General features: G+C 36.3%; 1 non-coding gene across 1 annotated transcript; it reads right to left on the bottom strand.

Moving 5' to 3' along the window:
- Nucleotides 1-4450: 4450 nt before the first annotated feature.
- Trnaa-ggc (transfer RNA alanine (anticodon GGC)) lies at nt 4451-4522 on the bottom strand. The gene has a single exon. It is a non-coding gene; the product is annotated as a tRNA-Ala (tRNA).
- Nucleotides 4523-18114: the final 13592 nt, after the last annotated feature.

The following is an 18114-nucleotide window of genomic DNA, read 5'->3' as shown; positions in this document are numbered from 1 at the left end:
AGTTCATTACCGTATTCTTCCAAAGTGTTAATCATCAGATAATGACATTGCTCAGGCGTCGAAAAGACCCTCTTAAGGACGGTAGACACTGTGTGACATGCAGTTGTGGCATCTTTGAACGGTTACATTAGTACTACGTACAAAAACACTGCAGCTATAGTCGAATCAAGGCACTCAAGGTGTAACATCGCTCGATTCTGGAGTTAAGGCACTCAACTGGGGAAATACCTTTAAAGATAAGATAAAGATAGTTTATTATTCAAGTAGGCATATTATAATGAGCTTATGAACGTCAAATAAAGCTACACCGGCTGTAACCCTACACCTCTGACCCGAGAAGATTTAAATCCACCCTCAATTAAAGAAGGGTATCCCAATATAATTAACATGCAATTAATAAGAAAAATACAATTAAGATTACTATATAAATCATGCAATTACTTATCTTTATAGAAATTTGATTAAAAATATATATGTACATCAAATCATACCAATACGTAGCTCTTTCAGAAAACATATCGAATTCTTACAAAAGGAAAAGAAAATACAATTAATAAAGAATTGAGAACATACATTACTAACTTTACCATGTATAATATATACTTATACATATGTTGTATTTAGCATATCAACTATTAATTTCACTGACTTTATTTCTGTCGCATGCCACATTTGCGAAATTGTGGCATGTTGTGTAGTATGCGCGGTTGATTAGAGCCAGTGGAGTGAAAATCGCTTAACCCGCGATAAGTGAAATACAGCCCAGAATGATCCTGCGGCGGGGGCGTATAGCCCAATTCACTAGCTATTAGCGAACGAATCCCGTAGTTCACAGACACATTGAAAAATTGAATATGGTTATCTATAGAGTCGGCAATCTCGTCGCGCTGTCAACTTGATAAGGGTAGGTATATAGGTATGGGAGTCAAGACACTCATTAAAAAAAGTATAATACTGGCTTAAAATAAATATAAAATCTAAGTCTTGGTAATTCATTGAATACTTGTATTATATATTCTTATCTTTATATATTTGTTTTATTACGGTTGCATATTATATTTTCATGCTAATTTTAACCCGTTAATAACACTCCCCAACCTACTCGATCGTGTTGGCAGCACACGAGATTGCGGAGTGTAGTTAGGTTTATTATTTATTATTATTATTTATGAATGCACAGGCAGCTTATAGCTGATACGTGCACATTAATAAATAAATGAATAAGTAATAATAAATAATAAATAAATATTATAGGACATTATTACACAAATTGACTAAGTCCCACAGTAAGCTCAGCAAGGCTTGTGTTGAGGGTACTTAGACAACGATATATAATATAAATATTAATAAATACTTAAATACATAGAAAACACCCATGACTCAGGAACAAATATCCATGCTCATCACACGAATAAATGCCCTTACCAGGATTTGAACACGGGACCATCAGCTTCATAGGCAGGGTCACTACCCACTAGGCCAAGCCGGTCGTCGAATTCAATGTCCTGCACTTGTGTTTTCACAGGTCTACAGGACACAGTAGTGCACACACAGCACAGGTCTAGCATCTTACACAGGTAGGTGTAGGAGTATTATCCTAGTAACTATTATACAGGATGTTTATAAATATGCAAATCATTTGGGAGTAATGAAACTCCGCAATAAGAATGTGGAGATCTTTTTAAGCACTTCGCCCGCTTATGCTGGAAAAAAATCCTCTTCCGCTACCTCCTGTCGCTTACACCGCGTTATCAGTTCACTCACGGGTAATTTAGCAGCTAATAATTTGGCTGCACAAAAATGCTGTTAGAATGTGGAGATCATTTTGACTTCGCTTATGCTGGACTAAAATTCCTCATCCGCTCCCTCCTGTCGTTCGCGCCGCGTTATCAGTTCACAGGTCATTTGGCGGCGGGTAATGGAACTCCGCAAAAACCGGGGTACCCGTGTCGGGTCACCGTGTACATGGGTAGTTTCGAACAAAGAGAAACTTTAACGTTGTAGGCTGTAAATAGGTCTATCATTTGTTACACAGGTATTGGAAATAGGTAGGTCTATCATGTTACACAGGCAGGTGTAGGAGTATTATCCTGTTGACTTAATAGTCACACGTACGTGTAGTGTGTGTAATCACAGGGTGTTTATTTAGTTACCTGCAATAATTTACGGGGAGAATATATAGGTATTATTGAGCAACTTTTACTATGAGACCAACATCGAAATCGCGAAAAAAATTACCTGTTTCATACATTATGGCTGTCTGACCTTGACATTTCGTATGGGAGAGTATTTTTTTTTTCACGATTTCGGGATGGGTCCCATAGTAAACATTGCTCAGTATGACCTATATATTCAGCCTTGTATAGGATATATTATGTTTTGTTTAATCATTCATTCTTCACACAGTGTGGTCACCTATAATTGGACAAACATCTACCCTTAATGTTATGTAAGATAAGATAAAGATAAAGATAAAAAATATGTTTATTGCACAAGAAAGGACACAGAAAAAGTATACAGCGGTTGTTTTTAAGAGTTGGTGCATAACTAGATTGACAACAGAGTTTCCAGGAGTCCCCGCACTAGACTAGGCCTGTATCGCGGGAGACCAGAAGTACATATAAATGTCATGCAAGTCAACGAAAAACGAAAATTTATTTTTATTTAATAAATATGACATTCAGGTTTATACCTAAGTAAGCTAGTATGTAAGCTACAGATTATTTTTTCCCTGATGTATTGTCTGATGGTGATCCTAAATAAATAAAAAATATAAAAATTTAACACAGTACAAAATCTTAGGCCGAAACCTGCCAAAACCAAAACTTCCCTCGGAGATTTACTTATACGGCTCCCGGACCGCCGTTTTGCTTATTTAAGATACTTTTTGTAGTGCCTAAAGCGGTTGACTTGAGAGGCTAACCGCCACCCTACCGCCAACATCGATAAATCGAAAAATGTTCTCTGCCTCTGTCCGAAATTTCAATAGACTTTTGCTAAACTACAATCCATACTTAAGTATACAGTACCCCTAGTGTAAATATTTTCGACAGCGAAACGTGACGTACGCGTTTGCGTTAAGTGTCATTTTGTATGAGATTTTTGACTTTCCAAAACGTCCCGCTTGGAGCGCTGTTCAAAAACCCATACAAAATGAGACTTAACGCAAACGCGTATGTCACGTTTCAAAATCGAATTTATTTACACTAGGGGTACTGGTCTTCTTCTTCTTCTTTTACAATATGGCGTCCATCATATCTATGTCGTTGAGATTCAAGATGGCGAAGTCGTCTCGAGAATACTTTTTGTGTTTTGCTCATTAATGTTGTTTAAAGTGTAATATTGATAGCTTATTGTGCAGTGAACTATCGTAGAAATGATCAGCTCACTGACATATATGTACTGTATACCTCAATGGTGCAGCTAACGAAAAAATAATCTTGAAACGCGTTTAACCATATTTAAATATGATTTTAATCAACACCCAATACACCAAGTTCAGCTATCTGTTTACGCTACGACAACGAAACACTATCTGCCTCTCTATCACTCTTCCATTTAAGTGCGATAGAGAGAGATAGCGTTCCGTTATAAATAAATAAATATAAATAAAAATATAAAAGTCCCCGGCCCTAGCCCTTTGAGCCGGGAGAGGGGAGTTTGAAGGGACATTTTTCGGTTTTTCAGTTACATCTTGATTCTAAAGTCCCCGGGCCTAGCCCTTGAGCCGGGAGAGGGTACTTTAAAGGTCCCATTTTTCGGTTTTTCACTTACATCTTGATTCTAGACTTTCAAATGGCGTAGCCATACGTTTAATACAATAGCTACGAAAATCAAATGCTCATAATAATTAAGTTAGGTCCGCGTGCGTGCTCATTCATCAATCAAGCACGATGAATTACTGAGACCAACACCTGGGCGCAGATTAAATGCTTCCGAGTGTACCGTGATTAGTGGGATTTCTCTAATTAATTACACTGGATTTACCTAGTTTACAAAGATGTAAACGTCGTTGTTGGTTTACATCGCCGTAATGTTAATCTTTCTATACCTCGTTTTTTAGCATAAGAAAAATGGTGAACAATCTTGTCGTCTTTTTATTGAGTAACGCTTAAATTTTTTTAATTATTACTGATACCAAAATAATGTAAATATATAGGTATTTATAAGTGCTATATAATTGTTACATATTTGTTGTCACTTATTTTTCAAATTTTCTCGAGAATCGGTTAAGAATTGTGACCTGTAGAGAAAAACATACGGATAAAGGAAAATGCCCGATTCAAAACGGAGACCTTCACTATTGCTTCGGTCAGTAAAAAAAGTCAAGTACTATTGCATCTCTTTCTATAGCTGTAGATTATAGAAAAATAAAAATAATAATTTCATCCATAAATTGTATATACCTACAGATATCAATCAGAATGAAAAAATCAACGATGATCAACTCTGGTCAACGTGGGACTCGAACCCACATCTTTGGATTGCCGGTCCAACGCGTTACCAATTGCGCCAGCTGACAAAATAAATAAATATTTACATTTAATAATTTCATCTCATACAAAAAGTTTACACTTTTTATATTGACCCAGTTGATAACACGGTACAACAAACTCGTCCTTAACGTGTCCGGTATAATTAACTGCAATGTTTCCGGACCCTCTCCTTTTTGCCGCAGACTAGACAGCCAGAACAGCGCTTATCTGGCTTATACCCCATTAAACACCGCCGCTGACGGGATTCGATGGGCCTAATGTTTCAACACCAAATCGCGCTCGTATATGCCTAGCCAATGATATTATAACTAGAGATGCCACGAACATTTGGCAACTATTCGGTATTCGGCGTATTCGGCCAAGTTGCCGAATATCCGGTAAACGGCCTAATATTGCCTACTATTAACCGAATACCGAATATCTATTACACCTACCTAAAAAGAAAAATTACACTATATTAATAATAACCGCAGGCCACTACATTTTAATATTTAAAATGTATTCTTTCTAATAACAGTTTTGAATGATTGACGGTTGGTTTCACTACACTTAAATTGACCGGGATATAAACGGTGATTACCTTTTATATTACCCGTGAACAAGATGCATGTAACTGCGTCGAAATATCGGGAGATCAATAAAAACAATATAAAAGGTAATCACGGTTTATATCCCGGTCAATTTAAGTGTATTCTTTCTAAGTTGTAAAATACGAAGGCCTTTTTTTTTTAATTGGTCGGTTACAAATACTTTTATTTTTATCGTAGGATCGATTTGATCTACTCTAACTATATTCACTAGTTCTGAGCAACAATAATTAAATCTTAGCAAATGTGCTTCGTTGGCGAACAGTTTTCATAAATAATGTGACTTAAAATGTTCGCATGTGATGCTGAACATTCGGTCGCCGAATATTCGGCGCTTCGGCCGAGAGAGGGGCCGAATATTTGGTATTCGGACAGCTTGTGACAATTGTACAGAATGCTCTGTAGTCGCACCTAGGCAAGCGAGAGATGTGTACGTACTAACGTGATGCTATAAGCTCCGGCACACCACAAGAGAAAGGGGCAAGCTTACGAGTATGTTCATCGACGAGTGTAAAAAAAGATAAATGATATGAGAAAATAAAATTAATTCCTATCAGATTATTTCTGAGGTGGTAAGGTAATTAAATAAATATGGAAGTATATTTTGTGTTCCTTAGGCTTGACAGACATTAGTTTAAATTGGTCCATTATTCGATTATTATTACTTACTTACTTACTTACTGCTGTGGCGCAGCGATCCGAAGAGGATCTTGGCCTCCGACACCGAAAACTGCCATGCTTCTCTGTCCAAAAACGTTTCTGTCCAGTTGACAGCGCAGAGTTCGCTAAGGTCTTTTTGCACTTCATCATAAGGTTTTTTTGCCGAACATTATTGGAGAATCGAAAGCCGCCAGACTCCGATGGCTCGGGCACGTAGTCCGGATGGGTAAGGATCGTGCAGTCAGTGCAGATCAGTGCGTACTCTCCAGAGTACGTACTCTACAGAGTACTCCAGTTCCGAATGGCCGAAGACCGCCTGGACGCCCTAGGTACAGCTGGAGAGATCAAGTGATTATTATTAAAGCATTTAAATCGAAAATATTAATAATAATATCTTAAGTAAGACCAGAAAACGGAAACTTAAAAAAATAAGCGGACAAATCAAAAGTCACTCGGCATCTTGCATCTGGCGTTTGGTTATTGCTCGGCGTATTGTTTCGGCGGGAAAAATGACAAGTGTCACCGGCAGCTGAGGGAAATCGTGCGTAGAACGGGAGAGGTTTTTTTCAACAATTTGTTTAGGAGCCAGCGAGCCAGAAAATACACGGGTAGTGGTTACATCGGGAACATTCCTACAAATCGGATTCCAAATAACTAGTGGTTTATCAATTTCACAATGCTATATTTTCTATTGATCGGAAATTAAGCGACCTTATACTTATATAGGTCTGTGTATCATCATATTAGGTGAAAGTCGTCTACTGATAGGCCTTTCCAAAGTAGGGTGTGCTTGAGGTACCTACTAGTTTCCTATAGATACAAAAATATTGTCTGAACTTCGGGTACCAGAAGCATACTCAAGGATCTCACAGCATATCTATGAGCATACAAAGATTACTTATTATAGTTTGGCCATGGCTGTCTAATTTCAAATAGACGGAGAGAATCTTACTGTCTTTATCTTTTAGACTACTCGATAAGGTCAGAACGGTGAAAAATAAATATACTTACGGTTCCTAAAATGCACAAAAATGTGCGTAGGTAAAATATAATTAAAGAAGAGGAAATTTCCAGTAAAAAAATCCGTACTAGCAGAACTATATCTCCATTAATTATCCTTTTTATTCAACGCTGAACCCAGCGCTCCGCGTCTCATTTTCGGATTCGCGCGCGGCGAGAAAAAGAGATTAAGTACGTAATATTAAATATTATTTTAAAGGTTCTAAATAATAATCAGTAAAATTGAAAAAAATATGTTGTAAATAACTTAACCATATTAAAGAAATTAGAAATTTATCTTAATGTTAATTTTTTGAACAAGCCCGGCAATTGTTAACTAGCAATTTTTTCTGGAACTTCCTTCTTTATTGTATACTAAATTAAAACATTAAAACTATTTTCGCTCCGTAGAGCCCTTCTCATTAAGTTCATAAAACAGTTCTGAAAAAAATAATACTTTGGTTATAGTATTGTTTTATATTTTACTATTTTACCTGGATTTTTCGTTTGTTGCTAATTTTCACTGTAATTGTAAAACTAATTTTAAGAAAATGATATGACGTGATCTTGTTAAGTACTTGTATAAGATGCACGAGGCAAAATATTTTTACGTCCATTATTATAACATTTTTTTTTAATTTACAATAAAAAATGTTAATTAATAATTGCCTAACTTGTTGAAATAATAATTTTATGTTAGAGTTCTAACAGTATTACATTCTTTGGCATGTTTAAAATACATCATATTATGAAAATGAATATTCAATCCCTTTAAAGTAATATTCAATGTTACACTACTCTCTTTATCCCGAAAATGAGGCGTGGACGCGTGGACGTGGAGGGCTGCGTTTTATAAAAAATATAGTTCTGCAAGTCGGGACTTTTTTACTGGTAATGTCCTCCTTTTTTAATATTTCATTTAGATTTATTAAATATGAATACTTTGAGATATTGGCGAAAAAATTGATATATTTTTTTACGCCATTTTTGTCTATAACTTCTGAAATGTTTTGTGTGCTAATAAACACTTTGAATATTTTATACCCAATCTCATTATCTCTCTCTATATTATATTAGATTGTTTAGTGCGATTGCCAAGTCAAACTATTTATTTAAAACATAAACATTTTTAATATTGATAAGGTCACTATAAGATGTAGTTAGGTTAGCAAATTACGTAACAACTTAAGACAGAGGGTCCCTTAAGTAGGGACTGAATTAATTAACCGACTTGGTTTTACATGGATCTCACAGCTTTTTACGGTAGAAGAACTGAGTTGCGAGGGTTGGTTTTTTTACAAGTTATATTTTTGATGGCATCTCAAAAATATGATGGCATAAAAAAAACACTATAAGGTGATATAGGATAAGACGAACATCGGGAAAAGAATAACACTTTATGTAATCGATCGTCATAGTGTTTGTCTTGCCTCGAGCAAAATAAACTATGTTATTCTTACCCCATCCATAGAGAAATAAGAAGTAATAGAGTGCTCACTCCATACATCAGTTTTGGTACCAAAATGCGTATTATTTTCGCAGTCGACATCTAGCATCGAGTAGCGGAACTCTCAGTACTGCTACTCGACAGTAGATATCGCGGCAAACAAAAAGTCTAATGCTCAACTACTTTCAGCTAGTATTATAACCAGACTAAGCATAGGAGTTGAAAATAGAGTTCCGGCTACTATGTACTACTCTAGTTATAATATTCTAGTTTTAATACTCTAGCATTTTTGTACCAAAACTGATGTTTGGAGTGAGCACTCTATTACTTCTTATTTCTCTATGCCCCATCTCACCCTAAAATACCTCCATTTTTGCGAAACACTGTCACCCATCTGAGACAGTGAAATTAAATATTGGTATTAACTTTAGACCCTCCGAATGGTATTCAAAAACGTGATTTATCCAAATCAAATGGCCTCAGCATTCAACCCTTGCCAAATCAATAGCAAACGGGGTCACACCCCAATCACTGCACCAGGGGCTCAGAGGTCGTACTGTGTCCTGCACGGACTAATAAAGGGTCCGTTAGAAATATTAGAATTTTGAGAGCTTCGCTTTCATCTTTAGAATATATTATGATTGGAGGTAGAGGTCAGGGACTTTTGATTTTTGAGTACCTAGTTTATATATTTTTATGTTTAGGTAAGATATACTTATTTCCCCTTATATCGATTTTTCCAATTGAAAATTTGCAAAGTCTTCGCACCTCATGCCTTAGAGGCTCTCAATCTATTCAATTATATAGGTACTGAGAATCTTTTTATTGCTGATATTCAAATATGACATTCACGTGCAGTAAAAAACAAACTCTGTTGCATAAACAAAACTACCAATTCAATTCAAGATTCGTTTGTATAAGGTACATTTGATGATGAGGAATGTAATTTGAGGGTAGATTTTGTTTACTTTTATTTAAATACCTAAAGATACAGAGTATACTATCTGTTCGGGGGCCTAGCCAACGCTGACGCTATTTGTCTCTATCGCTAGTAGGGAAGAGTGATAGAGAGATACGATAACGATAAGTTCTGGTTTAGATAAGTTCTCATTTAGATATCGTTTGTATGTTGTATAATTGACAGAAGCAGCTCGATTCGGACAACCAATGTCACTTCGACGTTAGAAATATCATAGATAGATCTTATTGGGATCACAGAGGAATCGAAATAAACGTCAATTTTGTCATGTCGTTTAGTTATCGATCCTGTAAAGATCTTTCCAAGATCTTAAACGTGTCTTAATCATTCTTCGAATCGGGCCGAATAGCTTTTCGTTTCGTTTTCTGCAAACGATTGTCATCTTGACTAGGTCGTCAGAGTAGGTAGTATGGAGGGTAGAAAGCAGAACAATCTCTTATGGAAAAACTGTTGCTGAAGTGTTCAGCGCCAGCTGTAAATATAGTTCGGAATCTCTCCGGTGGCGCTAGGGTAGCACAAGGACATGTCATGAACTTAGACATTATTGACAGAGTGAAGTGCGCTGTCAGTGATTTGTTTTTTTAGATACATACAAACAGATTGTTCTCCTTACCTATATCCTCTATAGTAGGTAGGTAATTAGATCTGTCGCCGGCAACATAGCTCTTCCTTAGATAGTCTGCTGATTGTTTTCATGACCATACCTATCAGGACCAGGACACACATCCCAGAAAGTAAGTAAAAGGAGGTAGGTAGCACTATATATTAAAATCACTGCAGAATTAACTTGGTCTGACTCTACCTAAGTTATTATAAACTCCTAAAATAGAGAAAGTTATTGACTGAATAAATTGCCTTCGAAAAGGTGCGTACTCAGGAAACCGATAATGGCTCTGGTCGTTATCAAAATGAACGGTTCAATTTGGGTGATTTCTATGTCCTTAATGTTATATTAGACCTCTTTACTTGAAGTGAACTGATGACGTTTTTGTTAGTTTCTTCAATCAATCAATCAATCAATCAATCAATCAATCAATCAATATCTTTATTGCTTACTGTTACATAGGAACATAGCTTAGGTACATAAATTGCTATACATATGGATCTATATATTTATACTTATACTCGTATGAATGTGCAAGGTATAGCGAAAGTAAGCTACCTTCCGTACTAGTTTATACTGTATTACGGCAAGGTATCCTCCTCCCCTTCACCTTCAGCCCGCGGTCCATGATGTCATAGTTGGACATCCCATGTGTTTGAGTGTATACAGTAAAGAAAGAAGAAAATAAATTAAAGGCTTATTGCAAGGTATGACAAGGCTATGTTATAAACTTAAGTACTAATTTTATATGCAAAAGGATTTGGATACAAAGTGTATGTGAAGTCAATGTGTGTGTGTGTGTGTGTGTGTGCTAATATGTGGTATGTGTATATGTATAAAAGCGCAAAATAGATCCTAAAGGGCGGCAAAACGTAGCATTAGACAGTACAACAGTGCACAAAAAAAAAATAAAAAAAAACTTCATTAAATAAATCAGTTTGAGGTCTTTGTTGCGGTACATATGCATCCCAACAATCAGGATGATATCTGGAATAGTGATTCTGTGCCTTCATAATTTAATTGCTTGAGATACGCAGTTACAGCAATTTTACAGCCTCTGTTGGTATACTTCTGCAGGTCAATATGTTTTGCTAAACGGTTGTACAGGAAGGGCCCTAAGAAGAATTGAAAGTTATGAGCAAATTTTGTTTTACAGGGTGGTATGCTAAAGACTCGATCCCGTCGTCTTTGTAGAGGTCTTACACCAGAAGTATCCTTGTGTTGTCTGGAAATCAGCGCCACAATGAATAGCTGTCTAACAGTCAGGGCATCAAACTCCTTATAGATGAGACCAGTGGGATAGTTTATTTTTTTAGAAGTGGCGACCTTGATTATCGCGCGCTGGGCGCGTTCAATTTTTATCAGGTGAGATTTCTTGGCTCCTCCCCAGGCTTCAATACCATATGTTAGTATGGATTGACACAAAGCAAAATAAATACTCTTTACTAGTGGTTCCCCGAGGTGTCTAATATTTTTAAAAATATAGATCAGTTTTATAACGCGTGTTGTAAGTAAGTTGATCTGGGAGATCCAATTGAGATTTTGGTCAATAAGTAGTCCTAGGTACTTAGTAAGTCTTGTAGACTCTAGCTTATAACAACTACAAGAAGATAGGAAGGGATAACCACACGAGTGGGCCTTGATACTGAAAGTATTATCTGGTTGAGTAGAATTCCTGATGCTGAAGGTAATATATTTAGTTTTATCAAGGTTCAGAGAGAGGATGTTCAAGTTAAGCCACTCCATGACTTTAGCTAAGCCCAATTCCGCATTGTTTTTAACCTCGTTCCATGTGGATCCATGAAAGATTAAAACTGTGTCGTCAGCAAAAGTGGTAATGTCCGCATTATGTAGTTGTAGGTGACACAGTCCGTCAATGAATATAAGAAATAGGGTTGGACCGAGCACGCTTCCTTGTGGCACCCCGAAAGATAGAGGCTGCTCGTCACTCACGTATTCACCCACCCTGACAGTCTGTGTTCTTCCGCTGAGGTAACTATTAAATAACTGAAGTGGAATTCCTCTAATACCAAGATGTTCCATTTTATTTACAAGCGATGGAATAAAAACAGTATCAAAGGCTTTTGCTAAGTCTAAGAACACGCCCAGGCATTTATAATTAGAGTCAAGTTTACGAGATATTAAGCTAATGACGTGATTTAAAGCGTCTGACGTGGAGATGTGCTTCCGGAAGCCATACTGAATTTGTGAAATAAACTTATTTGATTCGAGATAATGTAACAGGCGCTTGTTCATAACCTTTTCCAGAATTTTCCCTAGTGTTGGGAGGAGGGAGATTGGACGATAATTATTTATGATGCCCCTGTCACCCGATTTGTAAATAGGAATTATTATCGACTTTTTAAGTGCTTCGGGAAAGACACCAGTTGCCAGAGCCAGGTTGCAGATGTGAGCTATAGGTTTAGATATGGAATCCACACATAGCTTAAGGAATGAAGATGAAATTCCGTCCCATCCTGTAGAAATGCTGTTTTTTAGGGATAGTATAAGGGTTTTTATTTCCGTAGCATCGGTCGGTAGTAAGACAATGGAGTTGACAGGGCTTGCATAATAATTATTGGCAGGTTGATTGTTTTGATGGAGGTTTGACAGCATTTTCTCAGCAAGATTTTGTCCTACGTTACTGAAGTATTCATTAATGAAATTAACTGACTCTTGAGGATTATGTTTTAATTTCAGAATATCAAAGGGTTGAGATTTTTGTTTATTAATGTGGCATATATCCTTTATTACTTCCCAAGTTTTCTTTAAATTATTTTTATTTTTGTTTATCAAATCCCGTTCATAATTACGCTTTACATCGTTTAGAATACGGTTACACGTGTTACGATATCTTTTGTATGAAACTTGTAGAATTTGATTATGAGGTTGATTTCTAAGCTTTATGTGCAGTCGATCTCGAAACCTAATACAACGGAGGAGACCAGGCGTAATCCATGGCTTATGGGTCTTTCTTCTATTGGGCACTACGTGGGAACCAGTATGTTTATCTAAGATAGCTAATATCGAGGATAGAAATAAATCAGTTGCTGTATTAGCATCATAGTACTCCATGACTTGGCCCCAATCGACGGTTGATATTTCTTCAGATGCGGTTTTAAACATAGTTTTAGATTGTACCCTATATTTGTTAGTAGCAAGAGCCCCTAAATTGGAAATGGATGTAAATACGCAACAATGATCGGTAACGGTGGTTTCTTCGATCCTAGTATGTAGCTAAATTACTAGGTTACAGTCGACTAGAGTCCGTCTAACTCTAATATAACTAGGTATATACCAACAATAACTCAATAAGTAAACCAACAATTTGTACATTTTCGGGTAGTTATAACATTTATTGGTTAACCATCCAAATACAAAACCGCCTGGATCTGTCACTGAATGACCTGACTTTAACCTACATTATTTGATCATGTAATGTTTTCATCTACCCTCAACTGGCTTATGGAGTCATTTGAGGTTACTCTCCTAAGTATACTGAGGCAAGTGCAAAATCAGGATTTTGCAGGAGAGCGGTTCAAAGATACAACGGGAAGTAACTTCCTTATTTGTTAATGCAATTCCATAAAATTTTGGAATTGTTTTGAAGAGTACAGGGGCCTTATTCGACATGCAAAACTGTCAAATTTCGCGTCCACATCAAATCAACACTTGATTCTATCGCATGTTGATTGTATCAAGTGTTGATTCTATCAACTGTGGATATTATCATTTGGAACAATCAAAACTCATTCATAGAAAAAATAATCAAACTAAAATCAACTTTGTTTATTACTACTATACAGTTTGTAATGGCTCTGAACTCGAAGTGGATCGGTTTGATTTGATTGTCACCTGACTGTGGATTGCTAATGTCAACTTTTGACAAGTGTTGATTTTATTGCTAGACTTTTTTGTCCATGGGCTTGGGCACCATCTTGGATTTTTTGACGTACGACAGGGAATACCCTTCCTTTCATACAATATATGGCATAGAGTAAGGCGTCTTTTTTTTAAAACATAACTTTACAAGAATCAGCGACATCTTGTATCCGATAGGATAAGTAATGCGCTATGAATAATGCGGCGGCGAGTAGTGAAACTATACCTGACAATGTCAATCAATTAAAAAGTGACCACACGGTTGATGGTCGATAAAGGCGATTATTAATTGAATTTTAACGACAATAAAGCACTATTGACATGCGATCTTTTTGTTGAACCCACACCTACACGTCGAATAATGCTCGCTCCACATATTCTCCTAGAAACGCTCAAAATTCTAAAAAAATTCAAGCAATTTACTCCGCACCCAGTTGCTTCTAAACCACGTTCACGATCCAAGTTGTAAGTATACCTTAACACATCTTTCAGGCATATGATTTAAAGTCCGTTTTTTAAAAATTACGAGATGGTTTATGAATCCTTTATTATTTTTCCAAAAATTACGCTATTACATTATTTATAAAAAAGATATAATATAACTGTTAGTAACTCGGTCACTTGGTCTATCACCAACTATTTGAATGCTCTTTGTATGTATACGCAACCCCATTGTACAGTCGCCATCACCATTAAGACCTACTGTATGGTCTATATTACACGTTTGGCGGGTAGTGAAATTTGTTTAGGTATCCTCCTTGTGACTAGTTAGAACAGTTTGACGGGATGACGAATAGGAACAGATTTGCAGTTTGACCAATAGCTACAAAATTACGATGTGTCCTAATAGAACTAAATCTACTTGTGACGGGTTGAAACAAATAATACTGCTTTTGGCGGTGTGACCGGTTAGAACAAAATTTTGGTGTGATGAGTTGATGCCTAAATCGACCTAAGTACTTATTGTTTATATAAACCTACAAAAAGACGATTCCTATGTACAGGAGATTAAATACATATTATGTTATTCAACTACGAATTAAAAAATATATATTTCTGTTTACACATTTTTTTAACGTTTTTCTTTAATAAAATAAAACATTTAAGTTTTCTGTGACTATATTTTATTTTCTTGAGTGTAGATTATTAGTTTCAGTTTCCAGTTGGTACCAGGAACTAGGTACACCTCTTCAAAAACTTTGCTGGTGGTTCGACATCTGTAAGTTTATATATAAAATATCATAAAAACACTTAAGATAAAAACTTATAAATAAATTCTGGTCGGTCGGTGGTGTGTCCAGAAGGCTGCTGCCCCTCTGGATAACAATGCTGATCCGCCGATTGAAATATAGGCCAGGCCTCTGGTCACCAGAAACCTTTAAAAGGCGTTTTGACATTTCCTCATAGACCCACGCTAGGACCCCAGGGTTTCAACTTCAACCCCAAGCGCCACAAATATGTAGCTAAGGTTTTAAATTCTAGACTATGAATATGAAATATTGTTCTCTAGTTAGGGAATTAGAAAAAAATAGTAATAGGAGACGGCCGTGGTCGTGGTAGGTAGGTACATCATGCGTGGGCCAGGCAAGCCCTGAAATTATGCACCAATTTTACTATAACTTTGTTCACCTATTGACTGTTTCCAAGATAATCGTTTTTAATATGTAGTCCGTATAATCGGGCAGTATAATTTGCCTCATATTTTTAACACAAAATAATTATCGGTACATATATATGTACCTATTTTGCAATATTTTCTTGTTTGCATCATTTAGTTACTTGTTTACTCCGATTGACGTGTTTATCATTTTCGTTACTATGACAGCGCAATACTTTAAATATTGTAACGTGAAGGTTGAGTCCGGTGCCAAAATAACTCACACTAATTTAAGACCCACCTTACAGTTTACATAGCGGCATTGTCCTACGATGCTTTAAATGAATAGGTACGGTAAACATTTAAATACTCAGTCGAAAAAGTTTGAAACCGATTTTGACGAAGAGTGCATGCGTATTGCATATTCGAGCGATAGAGAGGCAAATAAAGACAGGATATAGTTGCCTTTTCTCAATACAAATTTGAATACTCAAGCCGTAGCCATTTTGCTGGTTATACTGCTTTGTATATGTGCGTAAAAATGTGTATGTGTGGATTTTTAGGGATGTGGACGGGTCGATTTTGATCATATTATATATATTATCGATAAGTGCTACACAGCGAAACTTCGATATCTTCACAAGAAATAAACATCACAAATGGATAGTAAATATTTTATAATATAATAAGATAACTAATTTCTTGCAGAAAACATGTTTTAGTAGTTATTTATGTATCGTAATTAAAATATCCTGGTCCTTATTTTACTTTTTAGCTTCTCTATGTGCAATCGGTATGTCAGGCTTCTGTCCAGTGTAACACCGAGATACTTTGGGGAATAGTTATGTTGTAAGGCTGTCTTATGTGCCAGCTTATTGGACAGGTGGAAACAGCAAACTTCGGTCTTAGAAGGATTTGGGCACAGGCGCCAACGGGTGAAAAAGTCGGCGGCAGAGGTCATATAGATATAGCTACATGATAAAAGTCGGACGCCTGTTTTTCTGCCAATGCCTATTCATAAATCTGTTAAGACCTTTTTTCTTGATAACACCTAAAATAATAAGTTTATAATTAATCTCAATGTCTCCAGTTTGCTGTTTATTCAAACAGAAAAATCCAAATTTCTCAGTCATTATACGACCGCTGTCTTATATTATACGCCATTAAAAATTCAACATTAATAACAATTAATTAGGCATATCGTCCAATTTATAGTATGGCACAGGTATTAGTTCTTACAAAGTTAACCTTAATTTACAAATTTATAAGGAGTTGATGTAAAAGTGAATTGGAAGAAGTTGATAAGCAGACGCAACCAGCTAGTCGCCGAAGCTCCGCTTCCCTCGGATGAGCCAATTAAGCCTGCACCTAACAGGCTCTGGCTCATAAGGGGCTTTGAGCTTGCTGTTGCGTCAATTTTCATATTAACAAAAAAAGCTAGTCTAACAACACAATTAATGATTATTTTGCCGCATTCTTCACTATCTCTCCCTGTCTCACTGCCATCTGACCTTCTAACCCAGAGGGGAAAATATACCTTATTGGGGCTACTTCTTCCTCGTGATATTTTATTTAACCGAAAAGTAATTGGTAAAAGTTAAATGATATTTTGCACACAAGTTACGAGATGTTCATTGTTAAGAGCCGGGGTTAGGACCCACGACCATTGGTTTTAAAATCAAACTTTATATATAATTTATATTTTTATAATAAATCAGTTTTCTTTTTGACATTTATTAATTGTCAAGATTTTTTTAAATCCTGGACAATTGTCACATGTACGTTTTTATGATAGATCTACATCGACGCAACTGCATGTCATTGTCATGGTTCTTGCGGTTTATTTTTATAACGCCAAGATCGGAATTTGGCAGCTAACTCCATCTTGCGTCGAGTAGAAGAATCAAAATCGTACAGAAAAAACTACTCTCTGCCTTAGGATCCCCTTTCAAATGTCATAAATCCAAACATGGCAGCCATACCCATCGACAAAAAAGTCTACCGTTGATCTAATTTCATTTGACAGTTAACTAATACGTATTCGACACGCTTATATTTGACAACTAGAATCCTGACTAGAGCTGGGACTGCGTACCAAAAGTACGTCTCTGTTACTCGTACCAAAAGTACGTCTAAAATACCACTTTTACGAGTATGACCCCCAATAGGCAGTTTACGTATTTGCCGGTCTTAGGCGTCTTACAAATAAGGATTATATATGCAAATATCGACTTATTATTTCGGTAGGGGTCGGAAATATTATGACGTTTTGAGTGAAGGCTATGAATCCATTGACATATTTTTATTATATATTATTACACTATTTTTAGATACAACAGACGCCCAGACGACCGTCTGTTAACAAAATTTTGTTTTGCTTAAAGTAACGGTAAGAATGGAGGTACGAGGTGATGAAAGTTTCATATTTGTTTTATTTCAGAAATCAAAGTTCGTACTTTTAAATACTCGACAAGCTAAAAGTAGTCTATTACAAAAAACCTGTTCCAAAAACTATTCCGGTACAAAGCCCCTCCTCTAGTGTGGATATTGTTCACTGACAGGTGTTGATGATAGCAATTCGACAAGTCACAATATTTCCCACATCAAATGGAAATCAACACGAAACGTCACTTTTAGCATGTCGAATAAGGGCCCAGTATACGCGTATTTTAGCGGAGTCAACAAGCACTTGAACCTGTAAGTAAACATTTGACTATTATTAGGATAAAATTCGACATTTCTTTGAATGAATGTTGAGTTGGCTACTTGACTGTTTTTTGTAAATAATGTCAAACGATCTTGATTTTCCTGAGGATCAAATGTCTATATAGGACTCATGGCATTTAAGCAACACAAAGGTCAG

This window comes from Cydia pomonella, chromosome 25 (assembly GCF_033807575.1).
Source record: "Cydia pomonella isolate Wapato2018A chromosome 25, ilCydPomo1, whole genome shotgun sequence".
Classification (NCBI taxonomy): Eukaryota; Metazoa; Arthropoda; class Insecta; order Lepidoptera; family Tortricidae; genus Cydia; species Cydia pomonella.
The sequence above is the reverse complement of the archived record's forward strand: the minus strand, read 5'-3'. Positions and strand labels throughout refer to the sequence as shown.